At 36.6% G+C, this 16,649-nt stretch overlaps 1 long non-coding RNA gene across 2 annotated transcripts in view; it reads right to left on the reverse strand.

Annotated features, from left to right (window-relative positions):
* Nucleotides 1–5,589, reverse strand: part of LOC135967556 (uncharacterized) — a 29,320-nt gene extending 23,731 nt beyond the window's left edge. For both annotated transcript variants that reach the window (XR_012425003.1, XR_010581730.1), the window contains exons 1-2: nt 4,907–5,589; nt 3,472–3,553 (exon numbers count right to left, since the gene is read on the reverse strand). This is a non-coding gene — a long non-coding RNA (uncharacterized lncRNA). The remainder of the gene's footprint in view (nt 1–3,471; nt 3,554–4,906) is intronic.
* Nucleotides 5,590–16,649: the final 11,060 nt, after the last annotated feature.

Here is a 16,649-nt window from a genome sequence, read left to right on the forward strand (position 1 = left end):
GGTTCTCTAAGAGGTTGTCTGGACCATCCAGTCTGTGCACCAGGATCCTGTCCATAAAATGGCTGCCAAGCCTTCCCCAAAAGCTTCTTCATTGACTCAACAATAAGAGTCAAAGTAAAGTGTTGTTCAGTGACCCAATCTTGTTTTTATTATTCTTTCATTTATCATTATATCTTCAGTGACTTCTGCCTCCCTAGTTTAGCTATTGTTTATATGCTGATAACTTTAAAACGATGTCTTCAGTTTTGATTTCCCTGATGGGAGGGGGATCAATGTGAGCTTTTCCATCAAAGCCAAGCTGAGTATAACAAATGTTGGGATGCCCTTAAAAATATAACTTAAGAAATAATTATCCTGATTTGTCTTTGTATTTTTCACAGTGGAATGCAGGGTACTTCTAATGTTAAGAACTTAGAAGGCGCTAAATACATATTAAATAAATGAAATTAATTTTGTAAATTCTTAAAGAAGCAGCTGCTCCCTGTGCCTGTCTAAATTATTAAATATAAATTTCTTAATATAAAGTTTAAACTTTGAGAAAAATACCTCTTCATAAATTGAAAAACTTTCATCATTGTTTATAAAATGCAGCCACAGAGTTCTGTGCTTCCCTGAAGAACACACCATGTGTTCCCAACAACTTCTCAGAAGTAAAATTCATTAACCAGCTGTTCTTTGGTTTATGTAAATTACTTTTCCTGGAAGAACTCAAAACTGTAACCAATCAATCACTCAAAAGATCAGTGAGTGCAGTTAAGTCGATAATGCTCCCAATAAAGTCAACATTCCATATATCTGTTTCTGTTACTGATCTGTGATCCTGGAAACAATTTCATGTTTATTGTGCCTCATTCTTTCTAATTTTAAAATAAGGTCATAATTGATATTTCAAAAATTACATAAGATCTGCTAAGTAAAAGATAAATTACATTGATAATTAAATAAATTATATAATTTAAGGTGGTTTGGCCATAAATTACAACCTCATGGGATTCCAAATAATCAAAACATTATTCAAGAGACAATCATATCTTAGGGAAGTTTTTGAACTTCTCCCCCAACCCCATAATTTCATAACAATAAGTCCATGAAATAGGTATTATTATCTCTGTTTTAGAAATCAAGAAACTGAAAACCAGAGTGGAGAAGAATGATTAGAGCAAAAAGAGAGTGTGTGGGTAGTGGTGCCAGTAGAAAAAGGGGAGAAATAAAATGGATTCAGGGAAATTGGAGGAGTAAAGAACTTCTTGAAAGAAGGAGTGGTTAATAAAGTCAAATATTAAAGAAAAATTATGGAAGATGAGATAGAGAATTAGTTCTGACTTATGTTAATTAGAGGATTCTGGTAAATTTGGTAACACTTTAGTGGGAAGGCAGAGGAGGAGACCAGAGTGCTAGAAGCAGAGGAATAGTGGGAGGCGAGGAAGCTGATCAGCAAATATGCTCCACTCGGGAAACGAGGCAAAGGTGAGACACGAGACTGAACAATTGCGTGAGGGAGGCAGCTTCTCAAGAAGGTTTTATGATGTTTCTCATTATTTTTCTTTTTTGTTAGTTTTACTATTGACATTGCTCTGGGACTTTTATGTGATTACAAGCAGGAACCAGAGAGGGGGAGAACCCCCCCCAAAAAATAGTAAATAGGTTTGATGATGGAGAAGGTCCCTAAGGTGGCAGGAAATTATTGAATCCCAAGCCCAGGTGAGAGACTTCAATTTCAATCAGGAGCAAAGCATAAAATGTCAGGGGCAGATAGAGATGAACATAAACAAAATAGATTTGGGATAGACTGGGAAGTTGAGTTCTCTTAAGGACAAAACAGAAGGCCCAGTCCCCTGGGACTGTATTTCCCAGGGGCTCAGTGTCCGACGTGTCTGATATACCTTCATTAAACTTAAACAAATGAGGATATTAGGGACTCTACAACTGGATATTTTAGATAATCAGAGAAAATTCTGAACCAGTTAGATGCAGACATGCCAAGCAAGTCATGGAGGAAAGGGTTAACTTAGCAGGCCTAGGTTGCTGAAACACTGTGCATTAAAAAAACAAACAAACAAACAAAACAAAACAAAACAAAAAAAGCCCTGTCTTTAGGACTGGCTACTGGGAGATAACCTCTGAACCCTTAGAAAATAAAATATTCCCTGCTAAGAATGTTTTTGTATGCCTGAAAAGTGTGACTAGATATGTTTATCCTAATAATATGATTTATGGCGAACACATATTTTTGTTCTGGGTGCTGGGATCTGAGTAGCTGAGGTCGGTTCACATGAGAACTACTTACATGCATGTAGACCTCAAGGCTTAGGTGAGGTTCCCTCAACCGGCATCATTTTGGCCATGGTTGCCACACATCCCTTCTGGGAGAATTGTATGTCCCTGTGTGTCTCTGCTGGAGGAACACCTGAAGTTTGCTTCTTCCTTCTTCTGGACTTCACCCCATGCACGTGTTCTGTTTGATGATTTTAATTTTTGTTCTGCCATTGTAATAAAAAACAGGTACTAAGAGTATAATAGCTATCCTGAGTCCTGTGAGTTCTAGCAAATCCTAGAGCATGAAGGTGGCCTCAGGGACACACAACCCACATAATAAATGTTAATTATAAATAAATCAACACAATTTACTTATTTTATTTATTTAGTTTTTTTTGAGGCAGAGTCTCGCTCTGTCACCCAGGCTGGAGTGCAGTGGCGCGATCTTGGCTCACTGCAAGCTCCACCCCCCAGGTTCACGCCATTCTCCTGCCTCAGCCTCCCGAGGTAGCTGGAACTACAGGCGCCCGCCATCATGCCCAGCTAATTTTTTTTGTATTTTTAATAGAGACGGGGTTTCACCATTTTAGCCAGGATGGTCTCGATCTCCTCACCTCACGATCCACCCGCCTTGGCCTCCCAAAGTGTTGGGATTACAGGCGTGGGTCACTGCGCCTGGCCCATAATTTACTTTTTTTTTTTTTTTTTTTTTTTTTTTGAGACGGAGTCTCATGCTGTTGCCCAGGCTGGAGTGCAGTGGCGCGATCTCGGCTCACTGCAAGCTCCGCCTCCTGGGTTCACGCCATTCTCCTGCCTCAGCCTCCTGAGTAGCTAGGACTACAGGCGCCCGCCACCGCGCCCGGCTAATTTTTTGTATTTTTAGTAGAGACGGGGTTTCACTGTGGTCTCGATCTCCTGGACCTTGTGATCCGCCCGCCTAGGCCTCCCAAAGTGCTGGGATTACAGGCTTGAGCCACCGCGCCCGGCCTAATTTACTATTTTTTAAAAGGTGTTTGTTTTTCATGGCTTAGTGAATTGTTTATTTATTATTTATTGATGAAGTGCCCACTAAGGTCCAGGCACTGTACTAGGTAGAGAACATAGGTTATGAGCCTATGTCTCCACTCATGGAGCTTGGGAGAAGCACAGAGGTAACAAATTAAGAAAAAAAAAACTTCAAGTATGATAAGTGCCAAATAGCAAATATAAACTCACCAACAGACAGACTGAGACAGGGACACTTTGGATGGTATGGTCTTCATTGAGAGAGAACTTGCTGGAAAGAACATGCAAAGATCTGGATGGAAGATCAGCAAATTTAAAGGCCTTGAGGGTAAGAATCAGGTTAACATATTTTTTTGAATAGAGAAAAGACAAATTGACTAGAGAATAAATTAACAAGAGGGTGATTTGTAAGAATTGAAATCAGAGCTTGGAAAATATTACACATATATATAGTTGGACTACATATATATTTTTCCATATATAAAAAATAATACTAAAAAATATATATGTAGTCATTTATATATATGAAAATATATGTAGTCATTAATATATAAACATATGTAGTCCAACTATATATATAAACATATATGTAGTCATTTATATATATATAATTGGACTACATATGTTTATATATATATAGTTGGACTAATACATGTTTTTTTAAGTACCCCTTATTGACGTGAACAATCTCTCTCACTTTAGTATATGGAAATCTTTTACTTTATCTTTATGCTCATTGGTATTTTACTGTGGTGTTTTGGTTCAATTTAGTAACTATTAATCATTGCTACCATGTTGACCAGAATGCTTTTCTTTGTATTTGAACTAAATAACACATGGAGAGTACAATGCATTTAAACATAGTTTTTAATCTTCATATTTTCTACTGTAAATAAGATTATTTGAATTTGTAGCATAGTTTTCCATAGAATTATAATAATAATTTTTCAAAATCTCTGTGGTAAACACTTCCTATTTGATTTAAGACAATTAATGGATATATAAATAGGATATAAGAAATCATCTAAAAGCTTTTCACATTGAGTTACTGTCTTGTATAAATACTTCTTGATATAGACACCCATTAATGACATTCCTCTTTCCTTGAGCACCTGTTCCTGGTAAAAACAAGGGCTATATTGATTTGCCGCAATTTATCTTCTCCCAGGATTTTTGTCTTGACAGTGTGAGAAGATTAATTGGAATTAATGGCATTTGCACAGCTAATTAAAGTCACTCTTCCTAAAGTCAAATCAATTCCTTTAATCAGAAGAGTGACAAAGCTTTGCTTACTTGTTATAGTCTGCATGTAAATGTTCCCTGGATAAATCAGAATCTCTGCAAACATTAGGCACTGAATACAGTAAGTACTTGGGTTGGCCGGGAATTTCTGTCACACTTAGTAATTTACAAAATGTCATTTATGCCGCTTATGCATATACTATACATGTTTTAAATTAAGTGCAATAAAACAAAATTTACATGTACTGTACATGTAAATATATAGTTTATCTTTAAAGATACCTGCATGTGTAAATCCTCAGGATAATTCTTAGGTAAATGTATTAGCCCATTTTCACACTGCTGATAAAAGCATACCCCAAACTGGATAATTTATAAAGAATAAGAGGTTTAATGGACTCACAGTTCCACATGGCTGAGGAGGCCTCACAATCATGGCGGAAGGCGAAGAGCAGCAAAGTCACCTCTTACATGGTGGCAGGCAGGAGGGCTTGCGTAGGGGAACTCCCTTTTATAAAACCACCAGATCTCGTGAGACTTTTTCTCTATCACGAGAACAGCATGGGAAAGACCTGCCCCCATAATTCAGTTACCTCCCACTGAGTCTCTCCCACAACACGTGGGGGGGAATTATGGGAGCTACAGTTCAAGATGAGATTTGGGTGGGGACACCTCCAAACCTATCAGTAAAGATCACATAATGCAAGAGGAAGCACAGAATTAGTAATTATTGGTCCATTCAGGCATCAAATCTGTATTTAGTTGATATTGTCTGAATTTATCACATTCTGCCAATTCCTTTCTCCACATTGGCTATATATTTATAGAGTAGTTGTCCATTAAAGACTGAATAATTTAGCCAAAATGAATACATATTTCTGAGGGAAAATTTAGGCAGATACATCAAAATTTTGTCTCTGTTGCCGTTCACTGCCAATACAACAATGCCGTAGCATTAAATACAGGAGTGGAGCAATGAGAAAGAGGACCTGTGCATTTCCTTCTTCATTATGTTAGAAATATGTATGTTCTAGACAAGAAGGGAGAATAGAGAACACATAAAAAATAAAGCAGGATAGTATTTGGGATGAGCTAAAGACACTTTGTAATATAAGTGACAGTAATATTTGCTCTGTGATAGTGTAAACATCAAACACTTATCAAATGTCCCTGGCTATGTTTTTGTTTTGGATACCTCTTGGGCACAGCTTAACAGTCTCTTGGTCTGTCCACTTAGCCCAGTCATGGCTGTAATGTTTTCAGTGGGCTTCAGCGATTTTTAGTACTAAGCAGCTGGCCTCAAATATTTATGGAGTGTTTTTTTCTTTCAGAACTGTCTCTCATTCTGACAATGAACACATGCATTCATGTATGCACAAACTCAAAATGCAGGGAACTAATGCCCCCTCAGCAAACCAAACAATGAGGGGTAGGAAATGATAGATTAATCTGTAACATATTCTATAGGCTCCCAAGAAGGGGGACTAATTAGATGAAACACTTTAGTCACAGATACAGCCGGTTTAAGAAAACCTCTGTGAATTGGCTTACTTGCCTTTCTTGCCTTCATCTTTCCATCTTTTAGTTCTTCACTCTTGCTCTCTGGGACCACTTTTCTATTAACCCAATTAACCTGTATCTTTACGCATCATTTTTTTTTTTTTTCTTTTGGAGACGAAGTCTTGCTCTGTTGCTAAGGCTGGAGTGCAACGGTGCAACCCCGGCTCACTGTAACCTCCACCTCCTGGGTTCAAGTGATTGTTGTGCCTCAGCCTCTTGAGTACGTGGGATTACACATACTCACCACCACACCCAGCTGTTTTTTTTTTGTTTTTTGTTTTTGTATTTTTAGTAGCAATGGGGTTTCACCATGTTGGACAGGCTGGTCTTGAACTCAAGTGATCCACCTTCCTTGGCCTACCGAAGTTCTGGGATTACAGTTGTGTACACCCAGCCCACAGCCCTTATTTTATACTCTATGCTCAGGGAATACGGGCTGTGATAGTTGTGATATATGCATGTGATGCTGTAATACTGCAATAAACATAAAATATCTGTAAAAAATAGTGTGAAATAAAAGTGTAAGAACTGATCAAGAAAATAATTCAAGATTTTAAAACCACACAGAACCACTGCTATAGTTTGAAATTTGTCCCCAAATTTTGTGTGTTGAAAATTTATTACCCAGATTCACATGTTGATGGTATGTAGAGGTGGGGCCTTTGAGAGGTAATTAAAATTAGATAAAGTCATCAGAGTGGGGCCCCATGATGGTACTGGTGGCTTGTAGGAAGAAGAAGAAAGACCTGAGCACATACACTCTTGTTCTGTCTTGCCAGATAATGTCCTCTGTTGTGTTATAATGCAGCAAGAAGGCTCTTATCAGATGCCAATGCCATACTCTTGGACTTCTCAGCCACCAGAACCATGAACTAAATAAAGTTTCATTGTTTGTAAATGTTCCTAGTATTTTATCATAGCAAAATAAAATGAACTAAGACAACTGCTTTTTTTTTTTTTTTTGAAGTGAGGAGGGGAGAGGTCATCCCAACATATGGCATATAAAAATAAATCGATTGGCCTTTGAGAATTTACTATTTTTCATGCATTAATTTGGAACAATTCAAACAACTGATGGTGACAGTACCCTTGGTACATACTTTTGATTGATTAACGATGATGAGAGATGCATTTATCGATTTGGAATCAGGTGATCTCCAGTTACTGAAGCATCACTAATATGTAGATAATATTATTTTTAAATATGTCTTATGGCATTTCTGAGATTGAAGTTAATTTAATTTCATTACAAAGTGACCTATACATGGAGTAAATATATACAAACTTATAGCTAAGTGTCTAATATGTAGAAGACATACCTAATAAATGCTTAAGTAAATATTTAAGCCTGTATATTATCAAGTATTCATACTAACTATATCCCACTGTGTTGTTATCCCACCTGCCTAAGCCAAGTAATTTGTACTCCAACAATCCAGTTAAGTTCACAAAGTTTTGCTCTGATTTTACCTCTTCTAACTATTTGAAATGAGCAACCAGAGATTTAGAGATTTATTTTCTTCTCATATAACTAATGAGAAGTCTATTGGTTATTAAATTAAAGCCCTTACTTTCTAAACTAGGATTAAGAGAAAAAGTTGCTATTCTTTCTCCCCAAAGAGACAAATCTAAAAAATAAAATCTAAAATAACAACCAATATCAGAATTTTCTAGAAATTAGCACAGAAACATCAATCCTCCTCTCAGGTTATACTTTGAATTTAAGTATTGCAGATAATTTTTGTAGGTTTGAGCTGTGAGAAGAACATGTCAATGCCAATTGAGAAAAAAAAGTTAAAAATAACAATAAAACTAAATGAAAAAATCCTCTTGATATACTATATTAATTAAACTATCAATGAAAGAATAACGACTAGAAATTTTTTGAGGGATTAATACAGGTGAAGTAGAGTGCCTAGTAAGGTAGAACTTTGTGTCTAACTACTTCCATATATATGAGCTCCTAAATAATTTGTCAAGGCTTCCCAGGGCTGACTTCTATAGATAATAGAAATTTTCAGACAGTGGGAGGGAACATAAGAGTGTCTTTTCTTAGTGATGTAAATAAGTCTCCTCTAAAACTCATGTTGAAAAGTAATTGCCGTTGTAACAGTATTAAGAGGTGGACCCCTTGAGAGGTGATTAGGACATGAGGGCTCTGCCCGCTCTTATGAAAGGGAAACTTCAACTTTCTTTTGCCCTTCTACTGTCTACCCTGTGATGATGCTGCAAGAGGGCCCTTGTAAGATACTGGCACCTTGATCTTGGACATTCCAGCCTCCTGAACTGTGTAAAGATAAAATTCTACTCTATAAATTATCCAGTCTTGGAGATTCTGTGAGAGTAGCACAAATGGGCTGACAAAGGACCTCCTATTTTTTTCCACTGGAAGTCAATAAAGGCTTTCTTCTTAATAACTTAGCTTTGAACATGGCATATATCATTTTGCTTAAGGATACCAGGGTACTTCTGTTAGAAAATTGGTTGAGAAAACATATCCCTTCTGTATCCAGCTATAAAGATAGCAAATCTTATTAGGATAAGCATGTGTGATAGGCATCAAGACCCATGATTGGGAAGTAAAAATAAAACTTTTCCAAAACAATTTTCCATGACTCACCGTGATTTGAGTTCTAGGACCACATTAATAATGAAGGAAAGGAGAAAAATGTTCAGGTGTCATTAAGAGGTAGATGGTAAAACCTGTTGCAGTATAATTGAATCCTAGAATGTGATTGTGTGAGTGAGTTTAAGGTTATTACCTTATAAGGGTAATGAAGTTAGGAGTATATCCATTTTAACTAAATAAAGCTGAGAATATGTTTGTTCTTCCTTAAAAATCATTATGATCAGGGGAGGAATCTGTACTCACACAAGTGGCAGCATTGAGGGAAGAGAGTTTGTTTAGTCACATTTTCATCCATAGCCCCCTCCTAACTAGAAAGAATGTTTTCCCAAGGGAGATAGCAAGTTTCCACAGAAATTGCTTCTTCACTGCAGAGTCTGAGAGTGCAGAGTGGTGGAGGTAATAGAGTTGGGTGTGGGTAATGTAACATAACCTTGCAAAGGGTCTTGGACTCCTTTGGTTAAGGACCTTGAATTGAACATTATACTGAAAGTGATATCATTTTTTTTAAACAACCTTCTGAAACCTAAGCAAGAGGGTTTGAATATAATTATGCCCTCCCTCAACACTGCATTGCTAGCTACTAGACACAGTTGCCACTGGATAAGCAATTAGTCGCTGGGAAAAACTGGTTCCTCCACCTGGAATGACTGGCATGAAAATTCTCAACTGGCTTTAGCACAGCATGATAGGAAAGAGTGAGACAGATATTTCTTCCCCATCCTTTAGTATGAGTCAGCTCGAGCCAGCTTGTATATTTGTGACGAGGGTGAGGATTGTAGTAAGAGTGAGGATTGTAGTAAGAGAGTGAGGATTAGACCAAAATTGTGGCTAGTCTAGGCATGCTAATATGGTCTCTGAATTTTGTGATATCACCAAACACATTATTCGCCTTCAGATTATATTGTTACCTACTCCAGTTGCATATATAAGGCACCTAGAAGAGGCCTGGAACGTAGTCGTTGCTTACCAATTGTTAGTTGCTGTTGAGGGCTGATCACCATTATTTGATGAATAGAAGTTCTCCTCTGGTTGCCTAGAAATGAGCTGAGAGTCGCCAATTCCTCTTTCTCCCACATTTGGTAGAGAAAGCCCATGAGCTGAGCTCCTGCAAGATCACCAGGAATTGGGCAACTCGTGTTTTTCATCATTGCTCTGGGCATCTGACATTTCTAAACCCAGAGTATTTGATGCTGAAACACAGAATGTTGATATTGGCTTACAAGGCTACCCCAACATGTATTTTATACAGAGAGAACTCAGGAGGATATTTTGTCCTAGAAATTGTTGTGTAGTCACCTATATGTTGTCCAATCATGTCACTTCTCAGAAGAGGATTGAGGACTCATACAGCATGAATACCTTGTATCTATTGATTCCAACTTGTAGCTGGGAAGGTTTGCTAATATTTTAAGTAAGCCCTTTGGTGAATAGTTACCACTTTCTTTATTATAGGGCATATCATATGTCTAAACGGTAATTATTTCAGGTGTAATAATGATTATCAGTATTCATATATTTTGTTAGCAGTTTTACCTCAATATTGCTAAAGTCTAAGTGGCACAGAGGCTGGACACTTAGATCTTGGCAAGTTTGCTTATAAACCAAGATATTATTTCAAAAAGCACTGGAACAGAAAAAAAAAAATTATGCTCTCATGAATTTAAAAAAATGACTGAGGGCTGACAAAGGGGAAATGGAGAAATTATCTCTGTTCCCAGATTCAAAGGTAATAACCAAAAGGGGAGCCAAACTTAAAAAAATGTCTTAAGCCACAGTGCAGAAAGCCACATGGCATTATGAGTATAATTCAGCAAATGTGGAATGAATGCCTGGGCACATGGATAATATTAAAGTATCAATTAGATGCCTCACACTGCCTGACTATGAAATATATTCTAACGTTGTCATAACCAAAACAGCATGATATTGGTAAAAAAAACAGACACATAGACAAATGCAACACAGTAGGGAATCCAGAAATAAATCATGTACTAACAGCAAACTGATTTTGTAAAAAGACACCAAGGATGTACACTGGAGAAAGAACACCCTATTCAATAAATCGTTCTGGGTAAATTGGATCTCCATATGCAGAAGAATGAAAATGTACACCTGTGTCTCTCACCATTATAAGAATCAACTCAAGATGATTAAAGACTTAAACATAAGACCCAAAACTATAATACTACTTGAAGAAAATACAGGGGAAACATTTCAGGATATTGGTCTAGGCAAGACTTTACGGCTATGACCTCAAAAACAGGCAACAAAAACAAAAATAGACAAAATAAAACTACAGTAAACTAAAAATCTTCTGCACAGCAAATAAAACAATAAAGAGACAACTTGCTGATTGGGAGAAAATATATGCAAACTATTCATCTGACAAGAGACTGATATCCAGAATATGCAAAAAACTGCAACTACTCAACAGCTTATCATCACTGGTCATTAGAGAAATGTAAATGAAAACCACAATGACATACCATCTCACACCAGTTAGAATGGTGATCATTAAAAAGTCAGGAAACAACAGATGCTGGAGAGGATGTGGAGAAATAAGAATGCTTTTACACTGTTGGGAGTGTAAATTAGTTCAACCATTGTGGAAGACAGTGTGGCGATTCTTCAAGGATCTAGAACTAGAAATACCATCTGACTGAGCAATCTCATTACTGGGTATATACTTAAAGGTTTATATATCATTCTACTATAAAGACACGTGTACACATATGTTTATTGTGGCACTATTCACAATAGCAAAGACTTGGAACCAACCCAAATGTCCATCATTGGAAAAAGAAAGTGTGACACATATACACCATGGAGTACTATGCAGCCATAGAAAAGGATGAGATCACGCCCTTTTCAGGGACATAGATGAAGCTGGAAACCATCATTCTCGGCAAACTAACACAAGAACAGAAAACAAACACCGCATATTCTCATAAGTGGGAGTTGAACAATGAGAACACATGGATACAGGGAGGGTAACATAACACACCAGGGCCTATTTGGGTTTGGGGGGCTAGGGCAGGGATAGTAGGTGGCGGGTTGATGGGTACAGCAAACCACTATGGCACATGTATAACTATGTAACCAAACTTCACATTCTGCACATGTACCACAGAACTTAAAGTATAATTTAAAAAAAAAAAGAAAGAGAAAACAAATAATCCTGACCACAAAAGGGTCAGGTGTGGTGGCTCACGTCTAAAATCCCAGCAATTTGGGAGGCTGAGGCAGGCGGATCACTTGAGGTCAGGAGTTCGAGACCAGCCTGGCCAACATGGTGAAACCTCGTCTCTACTAAAAATACAAAAACTAGCCAGGTGAGTTGGCATGTGTCTGTAATCCCAGCTACTTGGGAGGCTGAGGCAGGAGAATTGCTTGAACTGGGAGGCGGAGGTTGCAGTGAGCTAAAATCATGCCACAGCACTCCAGCCTGAGCAACAGAGTGAGACTCCATCTCAAAAAAAAAAAAAAAAAAAAAAAAAAAAGAAACAAAAAAGGAAAAAACAAAAAGAAAATGGACAAAGAGCATGAATAGACATTTCTCAGAAAAAGGCATGAAAATGGCCAACGGACATATGAAAATATTTTTGGCATCACTAATCATCAGGCAAATGTGAATCAAAACCACAATAAGATATCCTCACACACAGTTAGCATGGCTATTGTTAAAAAGACAAAAAATAACAGATGCTGATGAGGATGTGGAGCTTCTACACTATTGGTGGCAATGTAAATTGTATAGACATCATGAAAAACATTATTGTGATTTTTCCCAAAACTAAAAATAGAACTACCATACATTCCAGTAATCCCACTGCTAGATATTTATCCAAAGGAAAAGAATTCAGTATATCAAAAGGATACCTGCACCCTCATGTTTACTGTAGCACTATTCACAATAGCAAATATATGGAATCAACTTGTGTCCATCAACAGATGAATGAATACAGAAAATGTGGTATGTATACATAATGGAATACTACTTGACCATAAAAAAGAATGAAATCATGTCATTTACAGCAACGTGAATGGAACTGGAGGTCATTAAGTTAAGTGAAATAAGCCAGGCACAGAAAGACAAACATCACATGTACTTAGATGTATGAGCTAAAAAAGTTGATCTCATGGAAGTAGAGAGTAGAATGATGGATACCAGAGGCTGAAAATGCTGCATAGGTGGGGGCGGGAGGATGAAGAGAGGTTAATTAATAGGTACAAACATACAGATAGGTAGAAGAAATAAGTTCTTATGTTTGATAATAGAGTAGGGTGAGTATAGTTAACAACAATGTATTATGTATTTCAAAATAGCTAGAAAAGAGGACTTGAAGTGTTCTCAAAACATAGAAATGATAAATACTTGAGGTGATGGATACCCTAAATAACATGACTGATCATTACACATTCTATACATGTGAGAAAATATCACATGTACTCCAGAAATGTGTACAAATATTATGGATCAATAAAATAAATTAACTTCCAACCAGCAACTGGATTATTAAAATGAATTATTGATGACTTTTACCCTTCAAATAATTCACATTTTGAAAAAGAAAAAAGACATGGTGTATTGCATTTTATTTATTTTTGATATTCATATTTCTATAATGGAGATATGACTTCCAGCATTAGAAACAGTCTTCAAAACTTTCAACTACTATATCTTTTATGACAATTATTATGATAATTATTATTTTTGATACAAAGTCTCACACTATCACCCCAGCTGAAATGCAGTGGCATAATCATGGTTCCTTGCAGCATTAACCTCCTGGGTTAATCCTCCTGCCTCAGTCTCCCAAGTAGCTGGGACTACACATGTGTGCCACCCATGCTAAACTAATTATTTCATTTTAATTTTTGTAGAGATGGAATCTGTCATGGGTTGCCCAGGCTGGTCTCAAACTTCTGGTGATTCTCCTGTGTTGGCATCCCAAAGTGCTGGGATTATAGGCATGAGCCACTATGCCTGGAGCAATGTTTAAAAAATAGATATGTGGATAAAAAATGAATTTAACATGCTCTTTTTCTAAGTCCAGTAGTCAAAACACATTTGATCCCAGTGAGAATTATTGTATTTTTCCTTTTAGTAATGGACACCCAAAATTACAGAATTCATAAGGACACAGTTTGAAGAATTATCACAAAGCAAATATACACATATAATGATTTTCAGATTTTAACAGTAGCCCAAAAGCTGTCTCTGTGTCTCTGCCAAATCTCTACCTCCTACATATTATTTAAAAGAAACCACTATCTTAACTACCTAGAATAGAGATTAATTTAGCTTGGTTTTTTAAAATTATGTATATAGACTCATGTGACATATATTCTATTATAACTGGGTTTGTTACTAAAATTCTGTTTGTGATTCATCCATATTTTTGCATATATATGTAGTTTAATTTTATTGCTTATGGCATATAATGAAAATACCACAATTAATTTATATATTCTATTGTTGACAGACCTAATGTTGTTTCTAGTAGGTTTTGATGGTGATAAAATATCATAAATATTTTTATGTATGTTATACATTTTTTTGAAGGCAGCTATGCTCACCACTATACCACCAACACTGTACTGTTACATATTTTTTGTTATGCATATGCATGAAAATTGGTTTTGTCTGAAATTTAGTCTGTAGGACACTGAGTTTGGTAGTAGATAATGCCAAAGACCTTTCCAAATATTTGTACCAATTTACATGTCCCCTAGCAATGTAAGAGAATTCCCATTGCCTATTTGTTTGTCAGTCATTGTCTTAGATTGCTCTGGCTGCTATGACAAAGTACCATAAACTGGGTGGCTTACATGCAGCAGTAGTTTATTTCCCCACTTCTGGAGGCTGGGAAATCCAGAATAAGGTGTCAGCAATTCACTGTCTGGTGAAGGCCTGCTTACTGGTTTATAGATATCTGTCATCTGTATCCTAACATGGCAGAAAAGGGGCAGATGCACTTTCTGGGGGCTCTTTTAGAAGGATGCTAATCTCATTCATGACCACTCTGTCCTCATGACCTACAAGCCTCCCAAAGACCCCACTTCCTTATATCATTACCTTTGGGGTTCAAATTTTAACATATAAATTTGAGAGGTACACAAACATTCAGAACATAGTAGTCATTTAATTTATCATATTCTCTTTTAGCTATAACATCATTTCATTATAATTTTTCCTTTGCATTTTCTTCATTACTAATGAACATGGGCAAATCATTATATATTTGTTGAAGCTATAGACAGTTTCTTTGGTAATATGCATTGCATGTTCCTGACACTCTGCCATGTTTTTTTGCCTTTTACTTGTCGATTTGTAGTTCTTTATATGTTTTGGATATGAGATCATTTTCATTTATCTGTGTGGAAAATAGTCTTTTTTCTATTCTAGATAGTTTGTGTTGTCCTCCCTTAGTTATGAAATTTGAGCAGTAGAAGATTGTATTGTATTGTTAATGTGTTCAATTTCATATTTTTAATTTATTTATTTATTTTTAATGCTGTTTAGGAAATATTCCCTTACCCCAAAGACTGGCAAAATGCCATTAGGATCTGTGTATGCTATCCAAATGTTACAAGATGGGACATGTCAAAGAAGGTTTGAGAGAGAGTTCAAAAAGGGAGACTGGCAAGAAAAATACAGCTAGAATACAAATTGGGGACTTGAATCTTCAGACATTTGATTAGAAGAGCATTTCAGGAAATGGAGGTCTGTCAAAGTCCTAATTAAAGCATGAGAGCACAAGTTCACAGACTCAGAAAATCAGGCAGCAACATGTTAATATCATGGAGCTACATCATTGAGGACCTGATTTCTAAGGGAAAAAGGAAGGAATTTGTTGGTTGTATTAGGCCACTGTGTTATGTTTAAATGGGCAGAGCCAGGGGCTTGGAGGTCTATACTTATCAGTTACCAAACTTCAACTAACGAGAATTCTGAAAACCCAATGAATTGGATATTTGAACTGATAATGCCTGAATAATTTTTTACATTGAATAATAATCTTTCAGTGAAATGAAACTGGATGGAGCGCATTCATGTGAAATGAGGGAGAAGAGAAATTGAGAAATGAAAATCAGGAGACAACTTGCAGAACAAGTAGGAAAGACAAAGCTAGAAAGGCCTAGTTAGACACCCCAGCCATTCCTTTATACTTCTGAGAGAGACAGCATCCTAACACTAGTTTGGGGAGGATCATTTACCATTGATGAAATAACATTACAATGCTATTGATACACTCAAAACATCAAAGTCAAAATAAATGGCTAAAACATACAGCTAATCATATTATATATATTTCCGTGATCTACCTGTAAAACTCTACCTGCCTAAAATAACATTATTCACCTGCTGCCTCATTTATTCTCATAAGCAGGGTAAATTTGTCACTATGTGTTTCAGTTAATTTCTATCTGATTTTGGTAAGAATCCTTCATTCTTCCCTCACGTCATAAACCAGAAATTGCCTGTATTTGTGTACAACTGATAACCAAATACTTTTGCATTTCTAGTGTAATTCTACATGACAGTGGAGGAGTTTTCTCCAGTTTCTCTCTTAGTAATCTGAGGATGTAGATAGGAATTTATTATAACCACAATGGTAGAACATCTATAATTATTCCTTTACATAGAAGAATGCTTGAGAAACAAACAATTAAAGCCTTCTAAAGTCCCCTACTCACAAATATCTCCTTGTTCTTGTTCATATAAATTCATTCATTCTAATGATGTGGTTTTTGTACCACCCATTTGCATTTTGCATTTCCCTTTGCTACATTATGGGAAATTATAATCCCTACAATGGGTGCAGAGGTGGATTCAGAAAGGGCAACCCTATCAGCAACCAACAGAGAGCCTAAATGCTCTACCACTTTCTATTATGCAGGAAGATAGTTTCTCTCCTCCTTTTAATACAGTGAGACTAAAAGTATCTGGCTC

The sequence above is a fragment of the Macaca fascicularis genome, chromosome 15 (assembly GCF_037993035.2).
Source record: "Macaca fascicularis isolate 582-1 chromosome 15, T2T-MFA8v1.1".
NCBI lineage: Eukaryota > Metazoa > Chordata > Mammalia > Primates > Cercopithecidae > Macaca > Macaca fascicularis.